The 13,699-nt window shown below is 46.4% G+C and overlaps 1 long non-coding RNA gene across 1 annotated transcript; it reads left to right on the top strand.

Moving 5' to 3' along the window:
- The first annotated feature begins 4,393 nt into the window (after positions 1 to 4,393).
- Positions 4,394 to 12,994, top strand: LOC121107497. The gene is made up of 3 exons (XR_005841680.1): positions 4,394 to 4,492; positions 9,456 to 9,556; positions 10,934 to 12,994. It is a non-coding gene; the product is annotated as an uncharacterized LOC121107497 (long non-coding RNA).
- Positions 12,995 to 13,699: the final 705 nt, after the last annotated feature.

Genomic DNA, 13,699 nt, shown 5'->3' with positions numbered 1-13,699 from the left:
TCACTCTAACATGTTTTCCTTAACAGATCAGAGTCCTCATCTCCACTGAGAATGAAACTGTGGTCTTTCATTTTCTCTCCTAAGATGAACAACCTGCTATACCTCCATGGAAAGTTACCTCCAAATCCCACTGACATGATGGAGCATCAAATCTGCTGAGGTGTTTCCTCACATTCTTATGCATTTTAACTGCTGCTTTTAGCTGCAGACAGTCCTCAAATGGAGAAGAGATGGTTCAACCTCAGTGAGTGTGGTCTCGTACAATTATTTCTGGGTCTACAGAGCACCTCTCAAATTAAATTAAGGCAAAAAGCTGAAGAATTACAGCCGATAATGGATGGAGGGCAGGAAGAAAGGCATTTCCAAGTGGGCTGTTCACTCTCAGATGAGGAAGCTGTGACTTTGACAAAGTCTATTTATGTCCCCACACAGGTCAGGAGCAGTGAGATAGGTGCCAGAAGCTGCTGGAGGTACTCCAGTGTCCAAGCGTGTTCTCCTCACCCTTGACACTGAGCTTTCCTATCCCACAGTGCTAACAGTCACCCCCTCTATCACACCAGCTCCTATGGGGCCCAAGAAATCCAAGTTGAGGCTCTGTGTTGCTCTTCAGCTTTCCATGAAAAAATTACTGAGAACATGAGCCCAGAAAATCTCTGGTACCAAGGTTTAAGAACCTCCACACCCTCGTATGTGCAATGTTCCATTACACGAAACTGCATCTATGTCAGCTTTATCACTAGGAGAGATTTAGAGACTGGAGGATGTGTTTACCTGAAAGCATAAAATTGTAATAATAGAACAAAGTTGCAGAACTATAAAACAATAAAACACTGTTATGATTGCATTTCCTTAACGACTCTGGTATCTCAGCCAATCTCTGAGAGTAGCTGAAGTCTCTGCCACTTCTTTCTAGGTTGGCAAGCCCTGGAGAGCTGCTTTGGATTGATGTTTCCTGCTGTTAGAATCATAGAATCATTAACGTGGGAAAAGATCACTGAGACCATCAGGTCCAACCATCCACCCACCGCCACTGAACCGTACCCCTCAGTGCCACAACGCATTGAAACGGTGGCAGTGACGATCAGTTAGAGCAGCCACATTGGACATTGTGTATCTCAGGAAGGAAGATCTGCTCCTTGCTCTCTTCCTTCTTCATGGCCCCCCCTCCATGCACTGGATTCCCTGTGATAATGTGGGAGCAGGCAAACCTTCTCGAGCTGTGCATTGATGAACGTATTATCAGCTTCAGAATTCTGCATTTTTACGCCCTGCCTCCACAGAGTGACTTTAAAAGGGATGCTTTTGTTGCTGCGTCACACGAATGTCTGCAGAAATTTGCACCTGAACCTTCAGGCAGGCTCTGTGAAACCAGCTCGGCTCCCCGGAATCTTGAAAACAAGGTGACAGTCAGACACTTCAGCACCTGTCAAGAGTGAAATCTCACTTCTGCTTGGCACTTTTGCAGGAGATGTCAGGTGCTCAGCACTCACCAGCCTGGCTCTCCCTGCGTAGCACAGTCTCCCCTCGGGAGCACCTGGCACAGCACTGAGCTCTGCAGTGCTCACCTGGCAGCCTCGAGAAGAATTCCTCTGAAGTTCCTCCTGTTGTCGTCTGGCTTCTCCCAGCACCAAGTCCAAGTGGGATGGTTAATGACACACACAAGGCAGGGTTGGTGCTGGGCTCTGCTTGGCACGTCCAGATTCATTAGGGCAAAGTTTGCCCACACAGCACCATGTCTCCCAGAACCAATGCTCCGCAAATGTTCACCTTGTACAGTATTTGCTCTCCATCCCTGCTCAGCCCTTTTAATGCCTTGTTATCTCAAGGTGAGGCACTCCGGCAGCACCCTTGTTAATGCCTGTGCAAAACTGCAGCGATCTGATAGACAGATAAGTATGAAATAAAACACATTCCCATTCCAGCAGGCAGTTGTGTGCCAAGCTTACACACACTGTAGGTCAGGCCAAGCAAAGTAGGCCACTGCTGCAAGAACAAGCGCAGCCACAAGTTATCTCTTGATACTGGGGTATTTATTTAGTGACAGTCAAAGCAGTGGAGCTGATAGTCTGGAAGTACATGTGGGTACCCTACCCACTTTTTGGCTTAGCTAGTGCATCTCAGTTCCCACCAACCTGAGACTTCCCTCCTCATAAAGGCACGTTATGCTGAGAGCTTCCCCACCTCTTTCAGTCATAGTCTCATTCCAACAGAAGCTGCTCAGGTTGCTTTTTGGAGAAGGCAATGCTTGAACCCCCACATTCCCTGTGACTGCACAATGGGCTCACGTTAGAATCTTTGAGTCTCCGACCTTCCTTGGTGATAAACAAAGAGGCACAATTTTGGGTTTCAGAAGATCATCCAGTCAGTCGCTCACTGCTGAGAGGAAGACACAGAGTAGGGTATGTTCTTTTACATTTGTACCAAATGTTACACCAGATTTCATGATTACATCCAGATTTGCAACAGAAGAATTTCAACAGTTCTGAATGGAGCGTAAATGAAAACGTCTGTGTGAGAATACCAGGAGAAACACGGGAGCAAGGGTTAGAAGAATGGCATTTATTGATAAATAAGGGCATGAGCAATGCAAACAAACTGGTAAACACCCAGGAATGTGCCATTTGCATAAGCATCGCAGCACTGCTGAGTCACCAGGCTGTCAGGATGATAACGGGAGGATGGCAGTAAGGCACAGCACATCACACGTGCCGTTCCTCTGCCTGTTATGCCAACAGTAGATACCTGTCACCATGAACACACCGAAACGAGGAAATGCAAACAGCGGATGGAAGCCTGGCTAAGGTTTAGGGAGGGCTAAGTATGCGGGATTATGTATTTATAACCCTCAGTTGCCAAAGGACCTAGCCGAAACACAGTTTGCTTTTGTTAACCAAGCAGAACCAATGAGGCACCAAAGACTTGACAGCCCATAGCCCTTGTCCTCTATACGTCACACAGATGACCCTGTCCAGATCCTTGGACTCTTATCTCGGGGTTGGTGAGTGGAAGTGAGAGTGGGAGTGACTGAAATCGATTTCTGTTTAAAACAGAGATCTGTATCCTTTCTGCTAAGCTCTGGGTTTCGTGATGTGAACTTCCTTCAAGAAGGAAGAGTCTCACTGAAGCAAAAGGGCCATTAGTCAGTAAATAAACTTGCCTGGAATGCTCTGGGATGTGAAACACCACAAAGCTGCTTGTTGAGACTTGCTTGTGTGTGCCCTGTTGTCTGCGGCCAGTGACTGCCAATGCCACAGAGCTCCATTCTGATGGATTAATACAATCATAGAATCATAGAACGGCTTGGGTTGGAAGGGACCCCAAGGATCATCAAGCCCCAACCACATGCAGGGCCACCAACCTCCAGACATGGTACCAGAACAGGTTGCCCAGGGCTCCATCCAACCTGGTTTTGAACAGTTCCAGGGATGGAGCACCCACTGCCTTTCACATGCCTCATGACTGGGTCCTAAAGAATGGGAGTGCAATAGGCATCCTGTATGTGAAAAGGTTGGGTGTAGAGATGTGCCACTCATTGCTGGAAACTGCTGTAGGACAGTATCTGGATGAGAGGTGAAGATCTTCTAACATCAGGCATTTTTCCCAGTGGTCTCAATCCCTTTCAGTAAGTTTATTCTGTGGAGCAAAACGATGTCAACTCAATCTGCCCTCAGAGACCTCAGAAAGCTGAATATCCACTGGGTGCACTGGGCAGGAGTCACTTCCTCCAGCAAGCCCACTGTTTGAACAAGAACACTGTAGGGCAGGGAGAAACAGAGAGAGGAGAGGCATTATTGGGCAGACTCATGGGAAGACAACAGTTATTCAGTAATTCAGTTATTGGAAGAGTGTGTCCCCTGGACTAAAAGTGCTGCTGTTCTCATCCACCCTCCCTCTTCAGAGACAGCACCTCTCATCTTCACCAGAAATTCCAACTGTAACCACTCTGCACAGTTGTAAATGGCTTTACTCTTCCACACTCATCACTCCCCAGGACTCCATTTATTACTTTCCAAAGCCTGGGCTCACTGTACAAAACACATTTCATTCCTTTTCCTTCCTTACTGAGCACGAGGAGAAGCGATTCATCTGTGGCTAATGCACAGGAGCATACAGCCCACAGTAGGCAGGCAGCATCTGCACTGCATGAACAGAGTGATTTCATGGTGCCTGGGGATTGTGCAAGTGTGATTGAGTTACCATGGCTTAACAAGATGCAGTGCATGCACTGAGCTGTGAAAAGTGTTCCTGTATGCTCTTAGCCCACAGCAAATCTGAGGCAATGTGACTTAGCTTAACCCACCATGAAAGAAGTTGCATTCCTTGCATTTGCCACAGACTTAGGAGCATATCCACAGACACCTACTATCATCCATTGGCATGCTCTAATTTGTTTGGAGACTGGAATGTGATCAGTCCTACTGGTTCTGGATAGTCCTGGGCTTTGATGTCACTACTGGAAGTAAATCTCAAGTATGCAAGCAACTAGAGGAAGGTAAGTGTTAACCCCAAAGCCACTGGGAGCTGTGCAAGGTTTAAAAAGCTCAGTTAGCTGAGACAGGGATTTGCAGTCACAGTGATTAAGAGGAGTTGGAACCAGGTTTGATACCCTTCTGCCTCTTCCCAACCCTGCTACAGCCAAATCTACCTCTCCACAGAGACAACTGTTGCCTTTGGAGGTGGGGATGGTGGGGACTGAACCGTCTGCCTCCTACAGTGAGAAAAATTGTTGGACTGGATGATCTTGGAGGTCTTTTCCAACCCTGGTGATTCTATGACTCTATAACCAAGCACACAAAGGGAACGGCAGGCCATAGTTAGGGGAAGAGCTTCCAGCCTCCCATCATCTTAAAAGGACCTGTTCTCATAGAACCATGGGATGGCTTAGGTTGGAAGTGACCTTAAAGATCATCCAGTTCCAACACCCAACAGCCTCAGTCAGGCTGTGCCCAGCATTCATAGGAGTTCATCTGGATGGAGGATTAAGCCTCAGGTCTGTGTCAAACCCTCACTATTTCCCCTACGCAGAGAAGTTGGCCAGAGCCTCAAGAAGTGTGTGTTCACACTGAGCAATGGTTTGGAGGTCTTCTGTGATGACTGTGGTTTTCCTGCCTGGAAGCTGAGAAGCGTCAGCCCCTGTTGTGGCTCGCATTAGATAGAGGCAAAAGCTGGACACATTTATGTCCTGGTGGGTAAGCAGCTCTCAGAGGAATCACTGCACATTGTGGATATGCAGATTTTGGGCAGAGCTAAAGTAGAGCAGAAGTTTGGGTCATTTTGCAAGAAACAGTGTATTTCAGATAAGAACAAATGTCACAGGTGTCCAGAAGGTGCAGTTATGGATGGAGATGGGGTGTGATGGGTGTGATGGAAGCCATGGCTGAAAGCCTGTTACAGGGGCAGAATTCAAGATCTATGGAGCAGCTCTACCTGTAAAGGAAGTGGGCTGTAATTTGACAGCAGCATCCACTGAATGAAAAGAAAAGAAGCAATGAGAACAGCTGCCTGTGCAGCATGTCACTGTGCTCCCCAAGGATAACGAGCTTAAGAGATATAATCAGATACATCAGATCGTGCTTATCTAGGGGATGTTCTTGTCAAGCAGCCCCTGCTCTGCATTCCTCTGGTGTATCAGGAAGCAGTGAAATGAGACCTAAATAGTCTGCTCAAGGATGGCTGGGACAAGTCATATGGATCCTTCCAAATGGAACTGTGCAATAATATCATGGAGACTTGAGAGCTGTATGTGTAGTGTGAGAGTTGGTGATGCCTGAAGCCTCCACACTGTCAATGGGGAGAAACAGGAGCACTGAAGGCATGACACATCCTGCAGCAGAGACCCAAATTGGGTCGGATGGGTTTAGGCTTGAAAGTGCCAGTTTCTCTTCTCTGAGCCCAATGCGCATGGAGACTGACGTAGACAGAGATGTCTGTGGTGTAGATGTCTGAGGACAAGGGAGACAACTTCCAGCTTTACAGAGATACTCCATCTCAGATACCAAGCAGGAAGGCTTCAGACAATACATGCAACATTCTGCAGTGAATTCATTGCTGTTGCACCAAGAGCCACGCTGCCTGAGCAGTTCAATATATTGACAAAAGAACACTTGGGCCATTGTAGGAAGAGCTCTAGACACAACTATGCAGAAATCCCCAGATCCATTCAACCTCGCCAGTCAGCTGCAACACTACAGTGGTTTCTGTAATTCTGGATTTGCACCAAAGAACATTGCTAAGCCATGAAGTCAGAGCAGTCCAATAGCAATTAATACAGGAACAAAGTATTTAGCTCTGGTTCTGGCACGGAATCTGCAGATTCTAGCTTAATTTTTGTGGGGTTCAAGCAGAGTTTCTCCCTCCATCAAACAGCAGGTCCCCCTCAGTTACCCTACAGACTGACTGATTTTCACTGTGTGGTAGCACCAGAATCAGTTGAGGGCAGGAGAAGATTGTTCCTTGGGAACATCTTCCTATTTTTTGCATTACATCTTGAACAGCTGTTTCTGAAATGTGGGAGCACTGCCCCACTGTTCTCTTCCAAGGGCTCCTGCACCAAGTGCGGGGAAACTCTTGTCCCCCACTGCACCATCACACCAACCCTGGTGCTAGGGATGCACTGAGAGCCATAGGCAGGTCCAGGATGTGCTCCAAATGCCATAAAACGGAGGCAGTCATTCCCAGTGCTTGCCCAGAAGGTTGTTCTCTGTGAGTGCTATGGGGATTGCACAGCGCAGCTGATGGAGTGGGGAGTGGCAGAGCTTGTCAGAGCTCTCTATATTTAGGTCTCTGCAGGTTGGAGCAAGAAAGCAGGAGGTCTCCTTCGTGTTCCTCCTTTCCATGTGAGTTTGCCTGGCAGCGGTGTCTATCAAGCCTGACTTCATTTTATAGCTCCATTTAAACTTCTCCAGCCTTACAAGCTGGCAGTGCATCCTCATGAGGTATCTCAGATGGATTTCAAACATCTGCTCATTAAAGCACTGTCTGTGTGTGTCTGTCTCAGAGGCGAGCTGCCTGCTTTGCTTCGGGTGCTGTACTTCAGGCTGTGCCTCTGAGCAGCAGATTGCTCGTTAGTGTGTCTGGTCCAGCACCTTGTGTCTGGTACGGCCAGGGTCATAGCAAGATGCCATGATCTTTAATGAGCAGTAGTCACACAGGAAGGGATTTTCTGCATTAGCCTTGCACTGATCAGCTCCTTCCCAGAGCAGAAGGTGATATTCCATGAGGCAGTCACCTCTGCAGTAATCGCTGTGGGTATTTCCCAGGCTGCAGCCCCACAGTTGCCCAGCCCTTTGAAATGAGCCATGGCTCAGAGACCTGCAGCTGAGGAAACTGATCTCACATTGCATGGAACCTGATTTTCTCCCTTCCGGCTCTCTAATTTCTCATTTTTGCCAAAGCTTTCTCATCTATCTCCTCCTTCCTGTTAGACTGATTTCATTAGATGTCTGACAGCATCCCCACTGCTTCCTCTCACCATCGATGTCTGAGCACTTTGCACACCACTGACAGTGACTTCACTACCTCTACTGCTACCTCTACTTTTTATGGTCCATAAAAATCAATATACAACTGCATCTCAGTATCTCTGAGCATGGTCTGCTATGTTGGTACCCATCTCCTTAGAGTCTGTGCCAGAGGTCATGTTATTCCATCAGCATCAGCAGAGAGACAGACCAACAGTATTTAATTTCCCTTCACACTTCTTAATAAAACTTCTCTTTTTCTACTTTAATTCTCCTTTTTGCTCATCTCTGTTGCCCTCCTCTGTTTCTTTCTCAGTCCTATCTCTTATGGCACTGCAGTAGACAAACCCAAGGCAACAGCAATACAGACATTTTGCAAATGATTCATTCAGAGTGGTGCTGTTGCCATCACTTCATTCTCTAACCACATTTCTTAATTTTACTACCCTTAACTTCTCTGTTTGGGATGACCAAGTTCATATTTGGGGTATCCTGGAGAGCTCTGAGCACGGAACAAAGACTCAGCAGGAAAGATCTGCACTGAAAGGAGTTTTTGACCATGTCCCTTGTCTATGATATGGAGAAGTCTGAAGTTCAGATCAGAAGAAGGCTTTTTCTTTCATCCTAGAATTGTGCAGGAATGAAATCTTGCAGCACTTGATGTCCCTTGAGCTTGTTCCTGATGAAATATGGAACAACACTGACATATGTCCAGCTCAAGCCATAAACTTCAGTGGGCGCTGAAGAGAAATGAGGGGCATTTCATCTTCCCACAACACATCTACCTTCAGCCAGTAAAGACCTGCAGTGCCCAAACTGTTCTCATTATGCTTCCCAACAGAACCATTTCCCACACTCATCCCAGGGAGATCAGAGACCTGAGCACTGTGCTGCCTGTGGGACAGGACACTGGGTTATTAAAGCCCATTGGAGAGCATGCAAGCTTTCAAACTCAGTACAGGAGAGAAACCTCGTGGCATCCTACAGAACCACAGCTGTTGTGGTAACCACAGCTGGACTGTGGTACCATGATCATATGTTTCCTACGTCACCACAAGCATGTGTTTTTTTCCCACTACAGTTCAGACTTAATTTAAAAATCTATCTATCTATCCATCGTTATTTTATTTTATTTTATTTTATTTCATTTTATTTCATTTCATTTCATTTCATTTTATTAATTTATTTTTGTGAGCTGTTTCTTGCTTTTATTTTGCCTGGGTCATTTTTCTTTCAGGGTTTTCCAGGTAATAGGGCTTTCTTTAAATGTCATTTTCCAGTTGACTTTCCAGCACACACGGGTAGGGCTGGAGCAGGCTGGTGAAAGCTTTTGGATACGTTTCTTTCCTGGAAAAACATTTGAACAAGCAGTAGGAGAACCAAGTCACCATGAGGACAAGTGCTGCTTCTTGCAGATCTGGACAGCAGCTCTATGGGTGAGCTCATTAAGGTGCCATGTGTTCTCATGAGTTCTTACTCTTTCCGTTGCTTCTCCAGCTTGCCTGGGAAGCAGAACCTTTTCCAAAAGGGTGTTCCTTTTGAATGTCCCACGATGGAAGCTGAAGAGGCACCAGATGTCTCCTCCCCCTTTCACTCATCAAAACGTCTACCTCAATGGATTTTTCCCTTCTCCTACATAAAGTGTCTTCAGCCTCTTGTGTGCAGTGAACCCCAGTCCTAGACTGACCCCTCCAAGTCTCCCACCCTTAGAAGTAAACCGTTAATCATAATTACATTTTAGAATACACCCAGCACTGAGTCCTGCCTCTGCCAAGGGCACCCTAATTAAGCCGTTTCTCTGCTGCACGCAGTTCACTCCCTTTTGGCACGCAATGCATGATTAAAGTTAATTTGCTGCTTTTCCAAACTGCCATGAGGAATAGAGCTTCCAGGAAAAATAACAAATAAAGCCCAAACCTTATTCCCAGTCCCCTGAACAAGACAAATGATGAAAAGGAGTCAATATCACAAGGGATAACCTTCTGTTTCTTCCAGCAGATGATCTCTTCTGCAGTAGCTTTCTCAATGTCTTCAGCCCCATTGGGCTACAAGCCCATGCTGATCCATGGTAGCACTGGAACTGCCTCCTCCACTTGGTCAGTATTGGAAACTGTGAGTGGGACCTGGTGGCATTGTGGTTACAGGGAGACGTGCAGGTGTGATAGCCAGGCTGCGTATAGCTGAACCTGAAGCAAGCCTGGATGCAAGCCCTATCCTAGCCCCACAGGTAGCTACATCTGAACTCCTGAATCATCAAACCAAGCAACACAACGCCCAGCAAAGATGATGAGGGAGCTCACATCCTTCCAACAATTAGCCAACAATGACAAGAAAATGTTTCTAGAATGACTTTCAAGGTGTCTCACAATTAAGTTATTGAGATCATGTTCTGGATTGAGATGGTTTATCACTACAGAACTACTGAATTGGCCACAGATAGTCTGTGCAATGCAGGGAAAAGACAAATAAGTTTGGAGCCAGATCCCCCACTGATATCAAAAGGCAGAGCACTTTTCCTGCTCCACCACTTCGTGCTGCCATTTCAGACGTGCATCCTGGCCCTGGCTCCCAGTGGAGCCTTGAGGCAGAATTGTCAGACATGCAGAGTAACCTCTGCTGGAATTCGGGATGTCATTAATTTGGTACCCTTATATAAAAATATAGCCAGGGGTCTTCAGAGACTGTAACCCATCACAGCCTCTTTCCAAATCCAAAATACATTGACTTAGCTCTGACTCACAGAGCAACATGCCAGAACTCAACATCTCACCCTGCAGCATCACAGCTTCCCTTGGTGGTCTCCCACGTCGTCCTGGCTGGCTCCAGAGAGCTGACACACAGCTCGTTACTGCAGCACAGCCTCTCCCATTTGTGTCTGTAGGGCTCTGGGTGCTGCTCACCCCTATGGCCACGGAACCTCCCTCACATATACATGAGCAATGCTTCACCCCAGTCAGACCTCATGTGTGCAGCCTGGCATGAGGAGCAAAGCAGTCAGCTTTGCCATGTATGGATTTGCCATCAATGGCTTTTGTTGCACACCTGATTATTTGGGGTGTTGGTCTGAAGATGGGGAAATGCGTGGAGTTCTGCAAAACCGGCCAGTATTTGGAGTTGCTTAAAGGTATGGGAAGGAGGAAATCCTACAGAAGGAGACAGAAGGGCAAGGTGCAAGGCAGGCACATGTGATTACATAATTTCTAAGTGATAAACTGCATTTACCTCCCATTTTTTTCCTGCACTTTGTCCTGTGGGCCTTCTCCTCCACAGCAAGATTCTATTCAAAGTCCCATAACAGTTTAAGCATTTTATCAAAAATATTGTTCCTCTTTTCCTGAAGACATTATTGCTTAGGGTGAATGACATTTCTCTGATCAGCTGTGGCTCTTCAGATGTAAAAACAGGAACCTGGAGAGAGAGATGTGGCACTTCATTGACCAGGAGTCTGTATTTCCCTTGCGACTTTTTCTTAGGTGCTGAAATCAGTTGAGCTACTTGAAGCCACAAAGGTGGCAGAAGAAGGAAAACACTTGATTTTGCATAGGAAACTTTCTGATTTCTGGGACTTCTCCCTGCTAGGGAAGGATTACTGCAGCCCACCACTTCCGAAACATCTCAGAGATAGAGCAATCTGTCCCAGAGGCCATCTGTGCTGACACCACTGGCACTGGGGCACTTGACCTATTGTGAGACCACGTCAAGCTACCCACGCTTCACATGAGTGTGTGTGGGCTTCTGAGCCACGGTTGCTCCATTGCTGCAGACGGAGGAGCAGTCAGCACCATCAGCCCCAGCAGATGAGGAGCGTTTCCTGAAGAATCAGTACAGAGCTGCTCATCTCCAGATCAGCTGTGAAACCAACACACCACGATTCACATATGTTCACTAAAGATGCTGCATTTCCCAAGAGCAGAGGCAGCTCACAACTAGATAATTCTTTTCCTAGTCTCAAGCATCCTGTTCGAAGCTAGTCCAGCAACCACGACATTTCCTCTTCCCAATCTGTGTCACAATCCTGCTGCAAGCTGTTACCACCTGCTGTCTTCTCCCAAGAGAGCTTGCTTCCAGCTAATCAAAAATGAGGTGTGTAGTGGCCTTAAGAACGGTGGTTTGGTGTTTAATTTCCAAAAGTCTTTGCAGTGGTTGGAAGTAGTAACTGTCTAGGAAAAAAAAAACAAAACAAAACACACAAAGATTTTCCTAGAAAATGATCCTCACAATAGGAAGACCATGCAGGCAGACTTCTGAACATCACCGGTGACTTAGGAAGTTAAGTCCAATTATGGAATTCTCTAAGATGCTGAGCCAAATTCTTGTTGACCTTCAGAAGGATGGAGCTCCATGTTGTAGGTACTTCAAGATATCCAGGTATCTCAAACTCTTACGAGAATCTGGAGCGTAGACCCTCAACAGCTCTAGAAAATGAGATTTTGGTGCCTTTATCACTCACCTTTGAAAGTATTAGTTTTCTATTTTTAAGAAACCTTAAGGAATTGTGCATTATTAGGAATTACAACTTCTAGCAAACACTCCATGTTCCCAGCTTGCTATCCAGCACTGCTGTCTTAGGAGCTGATGTCATCACGTCCATCACCTCTGGTCTATCTCCAGTTCAACGGGCGCAGAAGGGTTAAAAGGGTTTAAGGATTTAACTGTGACAAATTATGGAGATTTAGCGGCGGCAGAAAATAGTTTTAGTAATTATGCTGTCAAACAGCTTTTATTATTCATATGAGGGGAAATGAGAACAATGCTAAACGCATTTGTGTGCTCCGAATGAGGGCACTGATTCTTGGCCTTGGCAGCGCTCGTGTCCCTCCTGCAGCCTCTGTCTACCAACATGGAAAAGCAACTAATGAAGCAGCAAGGGGTTCAAGGCAGCATGCAGGGCTCTGGTGCTGAATCAAAGCCCTCCTGCTCATTTCCCTTTCCCCTCATCACGGGTGGAATTTGGAACCGTTGGTGATTAACCCTGGACAAAGCTGAAAACAGGAGCAAGAAAAACAAGGGCAGCCCAGGAGAAGAGCTGGCGCTCATCCTCCTCCTGTGTTTACTTGGTGGTGTTGGATTTCCTGCTCTCTCTGAAGTGCATCTGTAGGTCAGGATGCTGGGGGACCAGCGGGAGCTGGAGTTTGCTGAAGAAAGGACCAGTACCTGCCTTGAATCACAGCAATTAGGGCTGGCATCTGTTCTTGGTGAGCTCAGCATTTGACCACAAGCGTTGTTTTCTTAGGCAGATGAATTCCTAATTTTTCTAGAAATACAACAAGGATTTACTCTTAATTCAAAAGAGGTGAGGAAGAGGAGGTTCTCACGTGTGCATACACAAAGAGGCGGGCACACGACACAGGATAGAATCAGTAAGGTTGGAAAAGACCACTGACATCATCAAGCCCAAACCCATCCCATCCCCACCATGCCCACCAAACCATGACCCTCAGTGCCACATCTCCATGCTTACTGAACACTGTCGGGGACGGAGACTCCATCACTCCCTTGGGAAAAAAAAAAAAAAAAAAAAAAAAGATTATATTCTCTAAGTATCTCACCTGCTGTCTGTGAAGCAAACAATCTTCAAGATTCCTTCCAAAGGTCCTGGCCACAATTCCAGTCCCTCTAGGGAAGGCCAAGACAACTCCAAGACATCAGCCAAGACAACTTTGTCCACTGCAGAGCACTGCCAGGCCCTGGCAAGATCTCAGGGGGGGGTCCTGTGGCACTCCAGGAGAGGTGTGGACCAACTGGAGCAACCATAGGGAGTAAGAGAAGGAGGGAGATGTCTCAAAGACATAGAATATGTAGAATGATCATTTAATTGGGGGTGGTAATAAAAAGAAAACTAAAGGAAAATTTCCATGGGTGAAGAAGGGACAGAGACATAAGCTGTTCTGCCTTGGCCTGGCTCCATTGCTCAAGGAATCAATAATTTCACAGTTGCTTGTACTGGAAAAAAAAAAAAAAAAAAGAAAGATATTCTTTATAATAAAGGGGATGAAGGAAGGGGCGGCGTGCATGTGCAGACAAAGCTATCCAGTGCCCGAGAGAAATCTGAAAGAAATTTAAGAGAAATTTACTGCCTCTCCTTATGAACATTTTACAAATGGTAGTGGCTACTTAATAAAAAGTATTAAAATGAGCAAAGAAAACTGCTGAAGAGAATGGAATTGTCCATGTCGAATGAGGCAGGCACTGGGAGTGCCCATACCTGCATGCATCTTCTCGGGACATTTGTGTGTGCT

Source organism: Gallus gallus, chromosome 23, assembly GCF_016699485.2.
Source record: "Gallus gallus isolate bGalGal1 chromosome 23, bGalGal1.mat.broiler.GRCg7b, whole genome shotgun sequence".
Taxonomy (NCBI): Eukaryota; Metazoa; Chordata; class Aves; order Galliformes; family Phasianidae; genus Gallus; species Gallus gallus.
Note: the sequence above shows the minus strand (reverse complement) of the source record. Positions and strands in the feature narration are given on the sequence as shown.